We start from the raw sequence: 18,337 nt of genomic DNA, 5'->3' as shown, positions 1-18,337 counted from the left end.
AAAATGGGGTATACCGATGAATGTCCATTTTGTATCTGTGTATTCAAAGTGGTTAGGATAGATATATAGTTGCATTTTCTTAATGAATAGAATGATTTGTTCTAATGGGGTTTGTAAATAGGATCACAAGTCCACTTCGTGTACAGCAATTAACCACTGAGAAGAATATATGCAGTGTATTATTTGTTGAAACTGTACTTCCGATTAGATTTGAAACTGTCTCATCGCTATCTGTTTATCAATAAAACTTTGAAAAAAAAAAAGAACCATGGGAAAAAAGTCTTCTCTTGCCAAAACTAATACTCAGAAGTGGGCAATCCTGTTCTGTTCTAGGCTTCTACAGTGCCTGTAATGAAATATTACCACCACAGTTTGTGGACAGATATATGCATGCTTGAAGTGAGCATAACTGGCAGGCACCTACTGCAGGATAATTTAGCTAGCCTACTGCCTCTTTGCAGGAACAAGAAAACCCACACTTATGATAAATAGAGCAATACCACCCAAAATATGGATTGTATTCCTCCACAATGTACCAATCACACTCTTGTGTTAAGAGATACTGCCTTGCTTGCTACTGACCTGAAAACAGTATCTGGAATAAAGTGGTCAGTCTCAAGTGACACTTGGTTCTGTGACATACATGTAGGGCTGCAATTTCCTTTGGGCTGGATATAAACACGTACATCAACATATCCTTGAGTGCGATGACCCTGAATTAAAACCACAGGCAAACTAGCTAACCTCTAAGTCTTGTGATACCAACAAATCCAGTGAGATTTCACTATATGACTGTTTAGCCCCAGCATTATTCCTTAAATAGAATTTGTAGATGTCAAGTGACATAGTCTTTTACCAGACATATACCAAAGGTTCCAATTGACACTCAAATGAATTCTTGACTACCAAATTCTGAATTAAAAACCATGAACAAAAACACTATACCAATCTTAATGACCCTAGATATGTATTTTAACTGTAGCACTGGGTGGAAATTGGGGTATTATCAAAACAAAATGTTGTACATACTTTTTTGAGAATTCATCAAATGTGTTTTTTTGCATTGAAAGATCTATTTTGCACATTAGTGCAATTTTAGACTCTGTCTGTTGTTTCAATTAATTGCTGATATCCTCATCCTCCAGAACAACCAGTGGAAAAAAATCTATATTTGTAAACTATGATACTGTGCATAGGAATTCTTTTATATTGCTTGTTCTACTGTTGTTGTGGGCTAAGATCTCATATGCCTTTCCCCTTTTTCAGACTATCAAAAAATGATTATTCTTTGAACAATGCAACCTGCTATTCCTTCTTTCCTCTAGGTAAGTTGAGATGATATGTTTGAACCCTGACTGGGCAGAAATAACACCCCTCTTCAGCCTGCAGCATCTAAAAGAAGATAGGTTTTCAACTTGGCATTTCTTAAAGATAAAGGATCAAAGTCTCAGGGTACTGAGAGGGGAAAGGTAAGGTGATACAGATAAAGATAGGTAAAAAGGAGACAAAGAAAATTGTAATTTTAAAACTATTTTGAATAAAAATAGTAGCTTCAAGGTGCAAATCCAGTTTAAAGTTTTTCCCAAGACTTGGGTCACTCCATTTTTACCCCCAAATGGACCTTAATTACTCCCTTTTATCTGTAAAATAAAGGACCGTTCTTCTCCTTGATGGCTATAGCTATGTTATGGTTGATATTGCTATAAGGAGATGAAACTCCCAACCTGAAAGGTGCCTATGATGAGTTCGTGTTCTCTAAAGCAGAATAATAAATTTTAGGAATAAATGGAGGTTAAGAGTAGAATGTTTATTGGGAGAAGGCAAACTTTTGTCCAAGAGAGGGACAGAAGGCCGACCTGAGTGGGTTGCTCCCAGAAGCTGTCTCTTTTAGGGATTTTTATAGAGTAAATCCATGTGGTGAGGCAGGTCTAAGGTGGAGAACATGGAACTCACTTAGGTAAGTGTGAGGTGGGTCAAAGCTATGGTCAACCAATAAGGTTATAAGCACCATTGCTCAGGTAAAATTGATTAAATCCAGGAAGGAATGGAGAAGCAAGTCAGCAAGCAGGTATGAATGTAGAATAGGAGTTTATCCAATAGCCAGTAGCAGTCAGATTAGTGATCCTTCCTGGCTTCCTCAAGGTGATAATCAGTCCTGGATGCTTGTCTTCAGGGGGGTAGGCATTTGTTCGATTCTTGGTCTTTAGGTCTGGCCCACAGTGGTAGTGTCTGTCTCTTTTACAGTTGTAAGGTACCTTTTCTGTAATTTCCCCTTTGAAAGTCAGGCCCTGTCTAACTGCCTGGAATATTTCTATCTAATGTAACTGCCCACAACAGTGTATTGTGTCAACTTGAGTCTAAAAGCTTAACTAAGTAACTCAGCAGTTATACATCCTAGAGTGAAAAAGACCTGCTTTTACTGCTCTAGGATGTTGTTCATTGTGTTAACTTGAGAAGTATAGGAGGTTAATTAGGTAATTCAGCAGCGGGCTCATTTGTGTACATCCTCAGCTTGGGAAATAGGAGAGTGCAGAGATAGTGGGGTTGTGGGTGGATAGCCAGCATACAATACAAGGAAGGAAAAGTAGCTTGGCCTCCTACCTTGTGTTCTTGCTGCTTTTGTTGTTTTCTGCTGCCATGAGCTGTCGCCCTCAACCATGGGCAACCCTGCCTTGAAGCTAGCTGAGTATGGACTGAAATCCCCACAAACTAAGCTAAATAAACCTTTCCTTCCTTAATTTTGGGCATCAGGTATTTTGTCTCAGCAAAGAGAGAAACATAACTGAGACAAATTGAAAACAGATATTTTTCTTATAAAAATGTCACATTCTCAACCTGTAAGAATAGTGTAAGATCTTAAAAAGTAGATATACAAATAAAAACATTCCCCTTGCCAACTTAAAGCCTTTATGCAGTTCCTGGCCCTCCCAGGACATCAAAATAAAAAGCAGATGATGGCTTTGCTGGTGCTGTTGGATGGGAAATGACTGGGAAGATAACAGGGAGAGGAAAGGAAATACTTAATCTATTTCAAGTTTTCTTTTCCTCATTAATTATGTGACAATCAGGAAGCTCCTTTACCTGCTATACCTGTCATCTCTATTTACAGGTTATATATCTCCCAGATTACCCTGTGCCTCATGCTCTGCATGCCTGCACTCCATCTTTGAATATGTACTTTTCTTTCCTAAACAACTCTTGTCCATGCCCCATACTGGTAAATGCTGAAAATTACTCTTCTAGATGGAAGTTAGTCAACTTACCCTACAGGGATGTTGAGTGTAGGCTCCTCATCTCTGCTTTGAGGACATCCTTGGCCTCTGTTTGGTAAGGGTAGTAGAAATTATTCATGAACATTACATAATGATTGATTTTAAAGATAATATTTGAGGTAATTTATAGAATACAGAAAAATATAGAGTAGTGATGGTCAACTATTAGAGTTTTCAATGACAAAGAACGAGCTGTGGCACTGCGCCATAGTTTCTCCACCAATGGCATAGACAAAAATATAATCATTTGTATTCTCACCAATATGAAGAAATCCTTTATTATTTTGTTTACTAGCTAGGAATGTCCTACTCTCTAATTTTAAATTGATATAATAAAATTAGACTGCTAATGTAACAAGGCTTTCTGCTTACTAAGGAAATTTTGGTTGAGCAATACAGATACACACTTTTTTTAAAATGTATTTTGTACAGGGTCTAACTACACAGCTTGGACTCAGTGCTCCTTCAGTTTTCAGTCACCACACCTGGTCTCCATGGCTGGCCTAGCACCCTCTGGGGTGGGGCTGGTGCAGCTTGTAGTATAGGGGATTGATTTGTAGTCCCTGCACTTGCCTAAACAGGCACTTAGTACACTAAGCTATCTCACCAGCCCTGATACACATGTTTAAAGACACAAATCAAAGTGAGCTCTGTGGATGATGGGAACTTAATTTGTCTGTATGCTTGAAAACATTTTCTCTTATTTTCAGAGGGAATGTGCTTCACTTCTGCAAACTTTGTCAATATAGACACTTACTTTTAAAAAACTTGTAACTGAAATTGCATCCTTTTTTAAAGTTATGCTGGCAGTCTTGCATTTCTGTTTGAGAAGTATAACTTTGTTCTTTTGAGAAGCAGAATTTTGCATTGTACACAGAGACTCACATGAAATAGGGAAAGGTTAGGACAATGAGCACTGCAAATAATGTAAGGGAGCAAAACCATCAGAATACCTTTAAACGTAATCTGTAAATAACCTCTTATTGTCTAACTTTAACAAATAATCCAATAGAATTATAATTTGATATGAATTCTAATTTTTATTCTTTTATGATTCTTGGGAGATTATGGTAAACAGGAGAATGTGAACTCTTGGATAATCTCTACTTTGGGATATCAGGTGTTAAACACTAATTTTAGAGTGGAGCATTATTTTTGTATAGCTAGAGCTTGAAAAATTGTGAAAAGTCCCATCTGGGCTTTGTAGATTGCCATTCTATCCTAGATTCCCTCCTAAACCCTGACACCTAAAACCATCCTATTTCCCTAGAGAAAAACCCAGATCCATTAACATCTTGTACTCCTAACCCTGCTCATCCCCCTTCCCAATCTGCTTAAGGACTCTGCAGTGACAATAGTCCTTCCCTTCCTCCTTGTCCCTCCACCACTGAAGTTTTCTAATGAACATAGACAGCCTTCGCTTTCTCTTAAAAACATTTCCTATGACCTGTTCTCTGCCTCATGTGCCACCTCACGTCTTGGTTCTCCTTTGGAGTTACAGAGGTGTCTGTGCTTCTCTGTCTCTGGCTTTTCCCCTTTCTTTCCATTCCAATTGAATCAAGCCCAGTCACTCTCACCTGGTGATCTCTTCTTGGACAGTCATTTATCTGGAAAGCCTTTTAGCAGATAGGCACTTGTTTTTGTAATGCTGCCATCTCCTTGGAGGCTTTCCCTAAATCATACTTTCACAGCGACACCTACCTTGAGTCCCTTATTTAACACTGTAGCCTCTCTTTCCCATTCGTGGCATTTCCTGTTCCCTTAATCCACTCTTGCTTTGCATGCATTTCATAGCTTCTATCATTTTTGCATATATTATATTTACCTAAAAGTATTAATTGTTTAACTTTCTCCCTTCATCAGAATATAATCCTGGAATACAGCTTTTGAGGACAGAGATCTGTTGTATGTGGTGCAATTATGGATAATTATCTCTACATTAAAATTATACATGGGCTGGGAAGATAGCTCAGCTGTCTAAGCACTTGCCTGGCAAGTGCAAGAAACTGGGTTCTATCCCGGGTACTGCATGCTGTGCTGGCCAACTAAACCAGCTGTGGTGGTACATGTCTGTACTCCAAGAGCTGGGGAGGCTGAGACAGGAGGATCATTATGAGTCTAAATAGCATAGCTAGACCCTGTATCAAAAGAATTAAAAATAAAATAAAATTATACAGAAGGGCAAGTTTTGAACACACCCACAATGAGAATGTGAAAAATAACAATGTTGAGGTAGGAGGAAATATTATAAACTGATGTTAGTGTTTGCATTTTTTTGCTCTTCAAGAAATATTGGGAAAGCGCTAGGGAAATAGTTCAGTGGCCTAAGTGTCTGCCTGGCAAGTAGGCCTCCAGGTTTGATTCCCAGTACTGCATGCTGTACAGGCCCTGGAACCCTGGGCACCCGCTTGCTGGCTACTGAAACTTGCCATGGTGGTGCATGCCTGTAATCAATCCCAGTACTGGGGAGGCTAAAGCAGGAGCATCACTATGAGTCTTAGCTGCATAGTGAGATCCTGTACTAAACAAATAGATGAAAGATTTTTAAAAAGAAAATTAAAAAAGAAGAAATATCAGAAAATCAGTGACAAAGAAGCTATAAGCAATGCTGTATTTGACTTCACGTAAGGTTCTCTAAGGTTAGTTATACTAATTTTGGGAGAAAAAGAGAGGGATTTTGGTATTAAATTATGAAATGTATACATCACCAACTCATCCCATTAACCCTCCCTTCAGCTGTAATTGATTGGCAACTACAGATGTTAAAATTTAGTTCAAGAATATTATGAACTACTCCCAGGCATTGGAACAATTGATTGGCCAAGAAAGTGCAGTATATCTTAAGGCACAAGAGTCTGCTAGCAACAGAGTTCCATCAGTAGTGTGCTCTGTTTCAGTGCGGTAATGAAATGTTGACAGCAGAACACTTCTGAAAAGAAGGGAGATGTCCCGGATGCTAGTGGGATATCAAGCTACATGACATTACTGGGCTGTAAAGATGAGTTGTTTGTGTGTGCTTATTCTGATCCCAAAAACTTGCTGTACAAGAGAGTACCATTTGGGGCCCTACTTTGACATATTATTTAATACTAGCACTAGATGAAGCAGTAAATGACTGCAAAGAAGTCCTAGGGGATGTTAGCACAAACATTGGCTGCAAAACCAAGGAAAATACTTAGGTAGGAAAAAACAAAGGAATTAAGTCCCTTATTTTCTTTTTATTTTTGAGCTTTAAACTAGAAGGCAGTTTCCAATGCCATTTGTTGGGCCTTGGAGAGACCCCAAATGAAGCACCTTACTCTTCTTTATAGAAAAAGCACAGACTAGGGAGTCAGACAGGTGGAGCTTTAAGATCAGTCAAAATCTGGTGTGAAGAATGAAAATTAGATGCGCACCAGGAGTAGTTTCCCTAATTCCTCCTCCTTACTAGATGCACTTCCCAATTGGGAGAAGAGGAATTAGGCACTGTACTCTTCCTCCTCAGAATGCTTACCTTGAAGTTTGGGGAAGAGCTAGAGCCAGGGCTCTAAGTGGAAGACTCCTGAATGAGAGAGAGGGCTCTGGAACCTCCAGCCATCTGATTAACTGACTTTTGTCTCTGAGGGAGAGATCAGTAGGGCTAGAAAGAAAGACCAACAGGTTTCTTGCTGTTTAAGTCTCTCAGCTGGAAACAGGAAGAGTAAAGAATATTCCTTTCCCCTCGAGAATGTGTTTATTCATCATAGGTGTGCAATCTATAACCTTATCAACAATAGAGCCTTGTGCTTCCAAATTTGTGTGAGTAGGAAGGTGAGTAAAGATTATTACATTTCAAAATTCTCACCTTTATTTTTCACAAAGTGACACAGAGAATTGCCAATTAGAGAGACTCGGAAACTGTTGGTTTGCACACCACTGCGAGCTCATGATCCAGCCTAGATGGCTTAGCTGTGGAGCAGGGAGGCGAAGGCAGTGCATGCAGGGAAGCAGCAGGACCAGCAGAGGCAGGGTGCTTCTAATAGCCTCTGCTTCTGCAGAAGGTGGCAGATTGCATCCAAAGAAGCCGGAGGAGGAGAGCAGTTGACTCGACTGTAGCACTTCTCCATACCTGCTGGGCCCTGAGGTGGGTGCACGCGTATCAAGACAAGAAATGTCTCTCCTATCTTCCCAGGAGACCTCACTCAGCAGGCTATGCCAAGTGGGACGCTAATGGGAAGGCCATGGCATGGCATCCAATGCCATGCAAAGTGTCAGGTAAAGATTTACAGAGCTGTGGTCTGTATTTGTCTTACAGACAAAAATGGGACTCAGAGGAAGAGACAGGAAGAAGAGAATTCTAAGCAAGGACTAGGCCAATGAATTTAATTCTCAATTCATTAAATCCTCACAGCCTAATGCAAGTTTTTACTCTATATAGAAATATCCTTTTTTTCTTTTACTTTCCTTTTATGATTAGTCTATAGTTGCTCTCATCCCCTGATTGGATATTTGTTAAATCCCACCAGAAGAATCAACTCCCTGGCCAAATGAGCTCAGGTTCTGGTGTAACCAGCATGACACCACCCTCTCTTGCCATCTCTCCCAGACTGTTCTGTGCTCTGGCCCGAGAAACATGAAGAGACTTAACTTCAGCGAATTTCTTTGGTCTGTGGTTTACCATGGCATAAATTTGTGAGGCTGAGCTTTACAAATTCAATGTTAATCAGGCATTGTTTTTATCCAAAATATCACAAAGAAAGCTTTCATTGGTTTGAAAACCATTTATAACTCATATGTGTAGTTAGGCTTAAGATGACGTTGAGCTTTCTCACTATCACTGTTTAAAACTTAGGATGTTATATTCAATGCCTCTTTTTCCTAAAGGGTGGTCAGCTGGATAGTTTCCTGCAAAACCTGTGGTATCTTAAGGACTCAGAAAGCTGAAAAGTATTAGCTTTAGACTTGGCAACAGCATAATGAAATGTGGCAAGCGGAAACCATTGCCAGCATTTGCTTTGACAGAGGACTGACATATGACTTTCAGGTTGCAGACGGGAAAGTACAGAGGAGCTGCTCTCAGTGATTTCATGTGACTTTCCCGTGGTTGCGAAATGAGTTTATGTCTTTGTGTGCATTGATTTGTGTGGGCCTTGAGTGATAAACCTTTCAAATATAACAGTGTGTGATTCCGTTGGGCCTTATCATAAAGATCAGTTTTGAAACCCTTCAAACTCAGAGAAATTGGCTGATTCTGGGGCTAAGACTGAATGCGTAGATTAGGATAATGCCTACATATATGTTTTAAAAAGTCATGCATTTCAAATATGTTTGTCTTTTGAATTCCCTCAGCAGAGGATCTGCAATAATAAATACATACAATAGAAAATGATTTCAAAGATTTAAAATTCATTCTGTCAGTGTTTGAAATATGCTCTCCTCTACCCAGAGCCACATTTTCTTCCATAATCTGTTCTTTTGATAAGCCAAAGTTCTCCACATTAATTTAAAAGATTTGTAAATGCAGACCAAGGAAGGTGAAACAAAAAGTATAGCGCCAAGTTAGAAGGTAAAGGAAGGTCAGTTAAATTGGAAACAATCCCCCGGGCTCAGACCTCATGGAAATCCTTGACAAAGAACAGCTTGTCTTGGAGATGGAACAAACCCAAAGTGATGGCATCTTTCTGTGTGAGCCACAAGGAGGAATCCTGCTCTGGGGCAGTTCAGGGTTTCCCTGCAGAGAAAAGCCATGCAGAGAAGTGACCTGTTCCTGCAGAGAGAGGACCTGATCAGGTGTAGATAGATAATTATGTGAGACAGTGGAGACTGGGCCAGTGGAGGCAGGGAGCAGGTGTCCAGTGGAAAAGGCTCATGCAAGTGCAGCAGCTTATGAAGTGGGCAGAGTTTTGAGTCTTTCTTCTCTTACCAGCTTTTTAAACTATGAACTATGAACTATAAATGTGAGTGTTTCAGGGCCAATAGTGTGTAAACTATACAGATAGGAATTATTTTATGATAACTACCATTTCTCAAATCCTACACATCAAGCATTGTGGCAAGTGCTTTAGATGGTCATTTTACTTCATTTTTGGCATTTTTCCATGACTTAAATTCAGATAACAAATTATCAGAATTACAGGTAATAAAGTATTAGAAAGATAAGGAAGATGCCCATCTCTTAGCTTTTGGCCTCAATAACAACCTCATCAACAAAGACAAACTCCAAGCTCAGCACGCAGGTATGACCTGTGCACAGTTGGCCAACAATTACCTAGTATTTTTGTAATAATACACCAAAGGCCACATCACAAAGAATGTAATTTCTATCACAAAGTTCTATTTGTTTGAAACAGAATTTCCCAAATGCATTGCATTTATGTAATTCTACACCTGTAAACAATATCCTGCACACACATAGCTGAAACGTGGAAAGAGAGAGTTAAGAGAAAAATATTCTCTTGAGTCTAGTAAAAGTCACAGATAATTAAAAAATACTTTGCATTAAATAATTAACATTTTGTAAAAAAATTGAAATAGAAAAATCAAAGCCATTCAGCTACTTGGAGGAGAGAAACATAAATCTTAGAGCTGGAAAGAAATTATTCTCAAATGAAAATTAAAACTGGGCCAGCCAGATAGCTCAGTGAACTAAAGCACCTGCTTAGGCAGAGTCAGGGACCAAGATTTGATCCCTGGCATGCTGTGCCTGCCCCACACCCCAGGGCTCGCTGACATGGCAACTGAAACTGGGCGTGGTGGTGCGCACCTGTAATTCCAGTGCTTGGGAGGCTGAAAACAGGAGGATCTCTACAAGACTGATCTGTGTAGTGAGACCCTGTAGACCCTGTACTAAATACATTAAAAAAAGAAAATTAAAACTTATGTTAAAGTGTGAAACCAATTTGGGAGACTGAGACATAATTGAAATTATCCACTAGAAAATGTTTAGTTTGTAATGATGAATTTTTTCCTCTTTGCATAAATTTCCACCAAACTTGCTATTTTACAGGATGAAAGCTTATAAAACTTAGCAAGTTTTTTATACCCTTTCCTCCTTCTTCTTGTACATCACTGGGGGTCTACACTTGGGCACTTTGAGAAACCAGATCTTGCATTCTTTCTGAGTTCTCTTGCACTTTATGTTTTCTCTGTGCAGCTTGATTGTTTTTGTGTTTTGAGACACAGTCTCACTATGTAGCCCATGGTATCCTCAAACTCACAGCGATCCTCCTGCCTCAGCCTCCTGAGTGCTGGGATTACAGGTGTGCTTCAGCACCATGCGCAGTAGGAATCACAAAACAGTAAGAGATTTCCTAAGGAGGAGGTAAAGGGATTGAGCTCATTTTTTTTTCAGGCCTTCCAGTTTTCTGAGTGTGAGGAGAACTGATCAGTGGTTCCATATACTTGAGAAAAGTGTGAACCAATTGGATTTAATGAAGTCAGACTGAGCATAGAGCTAGAGACACAATTTTGTGTTTTGTTATGTTTTCATTAGTTTAGTATTTGAAAAATAAAAGATAATTATAAATATTCTTTTCCTACTTCCTTTAACTGACCCCTTCTCTCATTAAGGCTGAAGACAGTCTGACTTACACCTTCAGTGTCTGGGAAGCCCAAGATCCTGACACTTTGGCATGCCTGTGTATATTCCTGTAATGAAAAGCAAAGTCTCTGTACGCAGATATCTCTGTATTTGTCAGCTGTGCCATTGCTAGGATAAAATGCTCGACACTTGCAACTTCAGGGGAGAGAGATTTATTTGGGATGACAGTTTTGGAGGGCTCAGTCCATGGTGTGCTGGCCCTGAGGCAGGAGCATAGTGCAGGAAGGGCCTGGTGGAGCAGAGCTGTTCAGTTCACAGCTAACAAACTGGAACTGAGATTTTTGTAGGCCTTGTGATAAAGTCCCTTAAAGAGGGAAAGACAGGTGTCTTTCTTCTCTCTTTCTCAATCCTGGTGTGTATCCTATGGGCAGACATCCTTGGAATAAGAGTAAGGACCACACTCTGGAGACAGTCATGAAAAGCTGGGATAGGAGAGATGAATTTGTCTCTATGGTCAGCTTACTGTTCCTGGATTGCCTGTCTCTGTGTTTCTTCTGCATAGGAGAGAAAATTCTTATTTAAGTCTTTGTTGTTTGAAATATCCTGTTGTATGCATGCAATTGACCCCATTGTTGAAAAAAATATGCTTTCTAATACTATTAAGGTTTTTCTTAGTCCATTAAAATATTCTATGGCTGGGGCCAGCAAGATAACACAGTGAACTAACATGCCTGCTTATGCAAGGTTAGGCAAATACATGGATCATGGTTCAATCCCCACCACCACATGCTGTGCTAGCCCCACCCCCAGGGTGGACTGAACCAGCCAGAGTCCTAGCATAATGGCACACACCTGTAATCCCAGTGCTGGGGAGACTGAAAACAGGAGAATCACCACAAGGCTGAGGCACATAGTGAGACCCTGCAATGTAATACATTAAAATAATGTAATTAAAATAATGAATTAATGTAATACATTAAAAATAAATAATAACAAAATATTCTGTGGCATAAACTGAGAAAATTAAATACATTATAGTATTTCCAACTTCATTATGTTTAGTATGAATGATAGTATATAAATAATGAAAATGTCACTTATATAGTTATAAAAATATTTAGTTTACTAAAAAATCACTTTGTCCTTTTAATTCTGAAATTCTTAATTTGATTCTTCTCTGCTCAAAGTGGCCTTCTGTGCATTCCAGTTAACTTCTCCACTAAAGCAAAAAATAGAGGAAAATTTGACCAGCAGTATGAAACTGAAAAAGACAGGAAATGCCCCATTTTGAGTTGAGAAGACACATATAAAGTTTAAGAAATGAATACCAAGACTTTAATGAAATGCACATTATCAGTAATCTTAGTCATTTAACCAGCTGCTGTCCACATTGTCTTAAAAGATTTTGCTGTAAGGTAAATACTTGAAGAATGTTATGTATGCTCAATTAAACAATATCCACTATTCACTCATCCTGTTTGTTTTGGAAATTTTGACCAATATTGAAATTCAAACATTCTTTAAATTGAATCACATGGGGCATTTCTAGTGACATTCCCGTAACCTTCATATATAAAATTTTTTCAAGGATTATTTCTTAAAGTTGGACCTCACTTTAATGACTTTGATGATAAAGAATGTTTAAAAACATTCATTCAGTATGCATGCACAGTCACTTAAAAATATAATAGACATAAACAGTATTTTAGGAATGTTTTCTGTCTGACACTATTTTGAGAGTCTGATGAGTGTTATGACTCACTTTCCCAGAAACATGGCCACATATATTCTTGTATAAATAATTCTAGACCATTTAATGATCTGTATGCTGATGTGTCACTATTTAGAATTTATATTTTTTGCTATTGTGGAAAGGTACAGCCTTCAATTCATCATCTTCTTACTTATGTAAGCTAAGGTATAAAATTATGTGCATGGGAGTTAATGGAAAAACTTCTTGGCTATTAATATAGAGAATTTTTCATTTTTAGTTTAAATGAATTCCTATTTTACACATGTTATTTATAATGTAAAACCAAAAGAACTTCACAGATCTCCCAAATTTAGGTTTTTAGAAGTTTTTTGGATTACATGAATACCTAGAGGACAGTTGGGGAAACTGCTCAGAATATGTGTTGCAGCCCTTTCCACAAAGAATTTTCTGTCACAAGTAAATGGCTGCCCCAAACCTTCTTGGAAAAACTGGAACTGTTTTAGTAAAAGTATGGAATCTGCGTCTAAAAGAGAGACTGCTGTACCAAAAGAGTTTGGGAAGCGCTGAGAAAAATTCTCAAGAAACTCACTAATAATGCCATTCTATTCTGAGAAAAGATTTAAAAACAATACAGCTGCTATCTTCGAACTGGTTTTTACTTTCACATTACTACAAATAGAGTAATCCATGATAGGTTCTGGCCCTAGTATGAATTGTTGAATTATTATGGTGGTTGTCTAACTGGCTGAATCCCCCAAACAACAGCTTATCTTCCCAAAGACCACTTCCTCCTTCTTCCCCACTCCAGCCCTGGGTACAACTTCCTTTGACCTTTCCCGCCCACACAAGGGAGCCTCCAATCAGCTCCCTATATGTCACTAAACCAGCCCCTCAAGCTCCGCCCCTAGCAAAAGTCCGTAGAAGTCTCAGCTGTCTCTGTCTCAGGTCAGAGGATGCCCCACTTCCCTCCAATTCTCTCCGTGTCGTTCTGAGTCAATAAAGGCCTTTTTGAAATCTTTCCTATGTCTTCGCTGTCCTGACAAGAAAGCCTAGCAGTCCACAGTGCACAGAATTTTGCAGCAGGATTTGAACAAATTGTTGGAAGTCAAACAATAGGTGGGTTCAAGGCTATCTATATTCTTAAGTATTTTTATCCCCTCAAAACATCCAGAAACATATTAATGAACTCATTAGTAGCCATTTATGGGAATATTATTTTCTTCTTATTTACTTTTATAAAATGGATTGATTCATTGTGCGCAAATTGTATCTGCTTGTGCTAAGAAATACAAGTGTAATTGGATCAATCATGTTTGTTAATATTATATACTTTGGTGACTTTTTACCAATTTTCTATTTTACTATGGGCTTCTTTGTTCTTTTAAAAATTTTATATGTTGACAAAAATAAATATTTGGCAGACAAATATTTTGGCAATGTTTTTACCAGGTTGTTACATGTTTTAATATTTTTATATAATACGCTGAAGATGGAAAAATAAATTTCTAGATGTCAATATTTTTAAACACCTTTGCTAGAACAGGCAACAGTTCAGGGTGGTGCTCTGTAGGAAATCTGGTGTATGTCAACCATATTTGATCAAATAGAGGTCTTTAAACAGATTTCACAAGAGGGTTATTGCAGTTGTGCTTAAAATAAAACCTCAGGGTAAGATCAAATTTATAAGCTTCGTGGCAAATGTACCAATATCCATTCCCCTAGTGGATCAAAATATCAGTCTTCTTCCTGGGGAGCACTTTTGGTAGAACTTGATGGTGTACAAACCTGCCAACATGGTTCTCCTCTGCCTCCAACATATCCATAGCTGTCATGGTTACTAGTTTTGCTCCTCAGGCAAGCATAGGAGGTGAAGTTAGCATCACCTCATTACAGTGCTGCATAGAGGCAGAGTTTACAGAAAGTCAGGACAGCGGTAAAGAACCCCTGCAGCCTTTCCCAGGCCCAACTGTATCTGCCTGAGACTAGAGAAGCTCATTGAGTTAGGCGCTGGTTCATGGTCTGAGCTTGCTTTGCTGTTACCCTTGTGAGCCCTGGCACTTCTGAATCCTGTACATCCTCAGAATCCTATCCCAAGATCCAGCCTGCTGACTGAGTCCTCACCCAGCTTCTATTGATCACGGTTAATTAGGGCTGAAACATGCAGTCTCCCCAAAGGACTTGAGCACTGAGGGTTTGGGTCGAGTGCACCAGTGTCCAGTGATGGGGCAGAGAGGTGTGGACCAGGAGACACTGACCTCCCAGGGGAGTCTTCCATAGCTTCGTGGGCTCTGAGGGTGCAGGGTGAAGGAAGTAGGTCAGGAGGTCTTGCCTTTGAAGTGTGTCTGTGTACCTAGCCCCTCCTTTCTCTCTTGGTTTGTGTCTTGCAGTGGCTATGTGGTGAGTAGCTTCATCCCACCATACCATTTTGCATGAGCTTGTAACTTGGAGTCAGCCAGCCACAAGCTGAAGCTGCTGAAAAACCATGAGCAAAAACAAAGGTGTCTTAGTTACATTTCTCTAGTTGTTGGGACAAAATACCTCACACCCAAAATTAAGGAAGGAAAGGTTTATTTAGCTCATAGTTAGTGGAGGTTTCAGTCCATACTCAGCTGGCTCCAAGGCAGAGAGGCATGTGGAAGAGGGCAGCATTCTATAGTGGTGAAAACCAGCAAAATGGCAAGAGCAAAAGGGAGGAGTAGCAGTAACAATGACAACAGAGAGCATGTCTGTTTCCCTTATGCTGCATTCAGGTTACCTGCCCCAGGCTGGTTGTAGCATTCACACACATAATCCCAGAACACTCATGCCCATAATCCAGCACTGGATCATGAGTCAATCACAAATTCTAGAAGTCTTTCTCATAACGCCATGAGGCTTTGGGCGGACTACTAGACACAAACCACAAAAAAAAAAGGCATTCTCTTTAAGATGTGTTTTGTTGCTGATGGAAGGCTGGCTGGAGCACTCTTCCATACTAATTCTACCAAGCACTGCCCCTTTTACATCCCACTGTTATTATTTCTGCTCAGAATTCTCCATATCTTATCTTGCAGGTTATAAACATCCATAATTTCCTTTCAGCTGGGACTAATGCTTCCCTGGATCTCTGGTTGGCTTGACTATCCCTATTGCCAAAGTGCAGCTCTGTAGCTAAGCTTGGGGTTTCCAAAGACTCTTGTGTCATTGAGTTTGGTGAGCTGTGGCCCTCTGTCTGCTAGTTTTTGCCCACTGGGGTGAACCACCTTTCCTCGAAGAGCATGTGTAGCTGTATACCATTAGCCCACTGCCTCCAGCTTGGAAGGGTTTAATGTCTAAGGTTTTATTGAGCTCCTGATTACCAATCTGTGATTAGACAGAATCAGGAGGCAGCAAAAATGAAACACCTTGGATGAAATGGAAAGGTATAGGGTAGCTGATGTTCCCTGGAATCTCAGCTAAAGTTTCTCATAATGTGAAGTATTACTATCAGATGAAGGGTGTGGGGATGGGAATAGGTACTGAATAAACAAATGAATGAAATAATAAGAGCAAATTATGCTAAATTGCTCAGGCTAGCCTCAAATTTGAGAGTCTCCTGCCTCAGCCTTTCAGAGAGCTAAGATTACAGGCATGCATCACTCTGCCTGGTATTTGAGGACTATTCTGAAGCACATGTTCACAGTCTGCAAGAGGAATGGACTGCACTGATCAAATATGAAGAACTCTGGGACAATATATTTTACAAAGTTTTAGGATATGGAGAAAAATTCATATTTTTCAATGGAGTCTATTAGTACCCTCAGTAATTTTGCCTTTCTCCTCTGCCATCTTTCTCTTCCTTTTTCCTGTGTACCACATCAGTTTTTCCATAGCATGGGAAAGGAAGCAAGTGGAAGGTTAATGCTCTATTAGGCAAAGCAGGAGGCTTGGGAAAGCCCTCAGACAAAGCAGAGCAAGGTAGAAGAAATTGTCAGATGTGAAAATATGTTATTATCAGGAATAAGTAAGGGGAATGACATAAAAATAGAAAGAACTGAATTTTAAGTAACATAAAAAAACAGGAGGGAAAAACATTTCTTTTTTAAAGATTTTTCTTTGTGTGTGTGTGTGTGTGTGTGTGTGTGTGTGTGTGTGTGAAGGGTCACACTACACAGCTCAGACTCTTGTTGATCCTCCTGATTTCTGCCTCCCTAGTACTAGAATTATAGGCATGTGCCACCATGCTCAGACTCCATCACAGGCTCAGTGAGCCTGAAGGAGTGGCTGGCACTGCATGTGGTGCTAGGGATCGAACCCTGGCCCCTGCTCTTACCTGAGCAAGCACTTAGTCCACTGAGCTATATTGTCAGCCCTGGGAAAATATTTCTAATAGGTGTTTTATTTTTATAGAATGTTATAGTTGGAATATAGATTCAGTCAAACATAATTTCAAAGATAAAATGGCAGAATAGAAAATGAATAAAAATGTAACCTTTAAAAAGTTTGGAGCTAAAAACACTATCATTACAAACAAGTTAGACATAGTTGAACGGCTTACTATATTACAATAAATGTAGGTTTAAAAGTCTATCAACATGAAGGAAGATTTTTTAAAAAATGAAAAAATATGAGAAATAGAAACATAACTGTTCAAAATTAGGAAAACTGCACCCTAGCTCTGCTGCCTGCTCAAGCCTGAGCTAGAGTTTGCAGAGTTCAAGCCACGGTCTGTGCAACACGCATGGTGTCCTAGGCCATTGTGTACTTCCTAGTTTGAGGGCGAGGCCAGGTGTATGCTCCTGGCAGACCAGGGCCAGTGCTGGAAGAAGGAAGTGGTGACCATAGAGACCTGGATGCAGGGCCAGCTCAGAGTTTCCTATTTGTATGGGCAGTTCCCCAAGTTCCAGGACAGAGACCTCACTCTGTACCAGTCTAATGCCATCATGTGCCCCCTGGACTGCTCCTTTGGGCTCTATGGGAAGGACCAGAGGGAAGCAACCCAGATGGATGTGGTCAGTGATAGCGTGGAGGATCTCCAATGCAAATATGTTACCCTCATCTACACCAATTATGAGGCTGGCAAGAGTGACTATGTGAAGGCCCTGCCCAGGCATCTGAAACCTTTTGAAACTCAGCTGTCCCAGAACCAGGGTGGCAAGGCTTTCATTATGAGTGGCCAGGTCACCTTCACAGACTGCAGCCTGCTGGACTTGCTGCTGATCCATCAGGTGCTTGCCTCCAGCTTTCTGGATGAATTTCCCTTGCTCTCAGCCTATGTGGCACACTTCAGTGCCCAGTCCAAGATCAAAGCATTCTTGGCCTCCCCAGACCATGTGAACCAGCCCATCAATGGATATAGCAAACAGTGAAGTCTCATGGGTCCCTTGGAAGAGCCAGGGCTGCTCAACTTCCGTCTCCCAGCAACAATACATTTTATAAAATAAACAAAAAAAATTAGGAAAACCGTATCTGTTTTAGGTAACCCAATAAAGGTAGAGCAGAAGAGGTACTTGATATTATTGAAGACAGTTTCCTTAAAATAAAAAAGAAATAAACTTGCAGGTGGTAGTATACATTTGACCCTAGGCAGATATCCTTGATATACAATGATGAAATTATTGGACTCCATAGGTGAAGAAATAATTCCTTAGTTACATATAGCCCTCACTTAAAGCCTCAAATTTGGTTTCTCCATGATAGCCAATACCAAAAGATAATAAGCAATAGGTATTTGGTGTTGTGCTAAAGAAAGTATGACTGCATAGCACTATGCACAGTGAAGTTGTGCAAGTGTAAAAACAACTGGCAGATAGTCCTAAACAGGAAGGACTCAAAGAGTGAATCACATAGAAGCCTTCTTGAGAAAAAGTAAAAGTGATTAAATCCAGGAAAGTG

General features: G+C 39.8%; 1 pseudogene; it reads left to right on the top strand.

The window, feature by feature from the left end:
• The first annotated feature begins 17,235 nt into the window (after positions 1 to 17,235).
• Positions 17,236 to 17,811, top strand: LOC101581738 (annotated as a pseudogene).
• The last annotated feature ends 526 nt before the right edge of the window (positions 17,812 to 18,337 follow it).

This window comes from Octodon degus, unplaced genomic scaffold (assembly GCF_000260255.1).
Source record: "Octodon degus isolate 3935 unplaced genomic scaffold, OctDeg1.0 scaffold00016, whole genome shotgun sequence".
Taxonomy (NCBI): Eukaryota; Metazoa; Chordata; class Mammalia; order Rodentia; family Octodontidae; genus Octodon; species Octodon degus.
The sequence above is the reverse complement of the archived record's forward strand: the minus strand, read 5'-3'. Positions and strand labels throughout refer to the sequence as shown.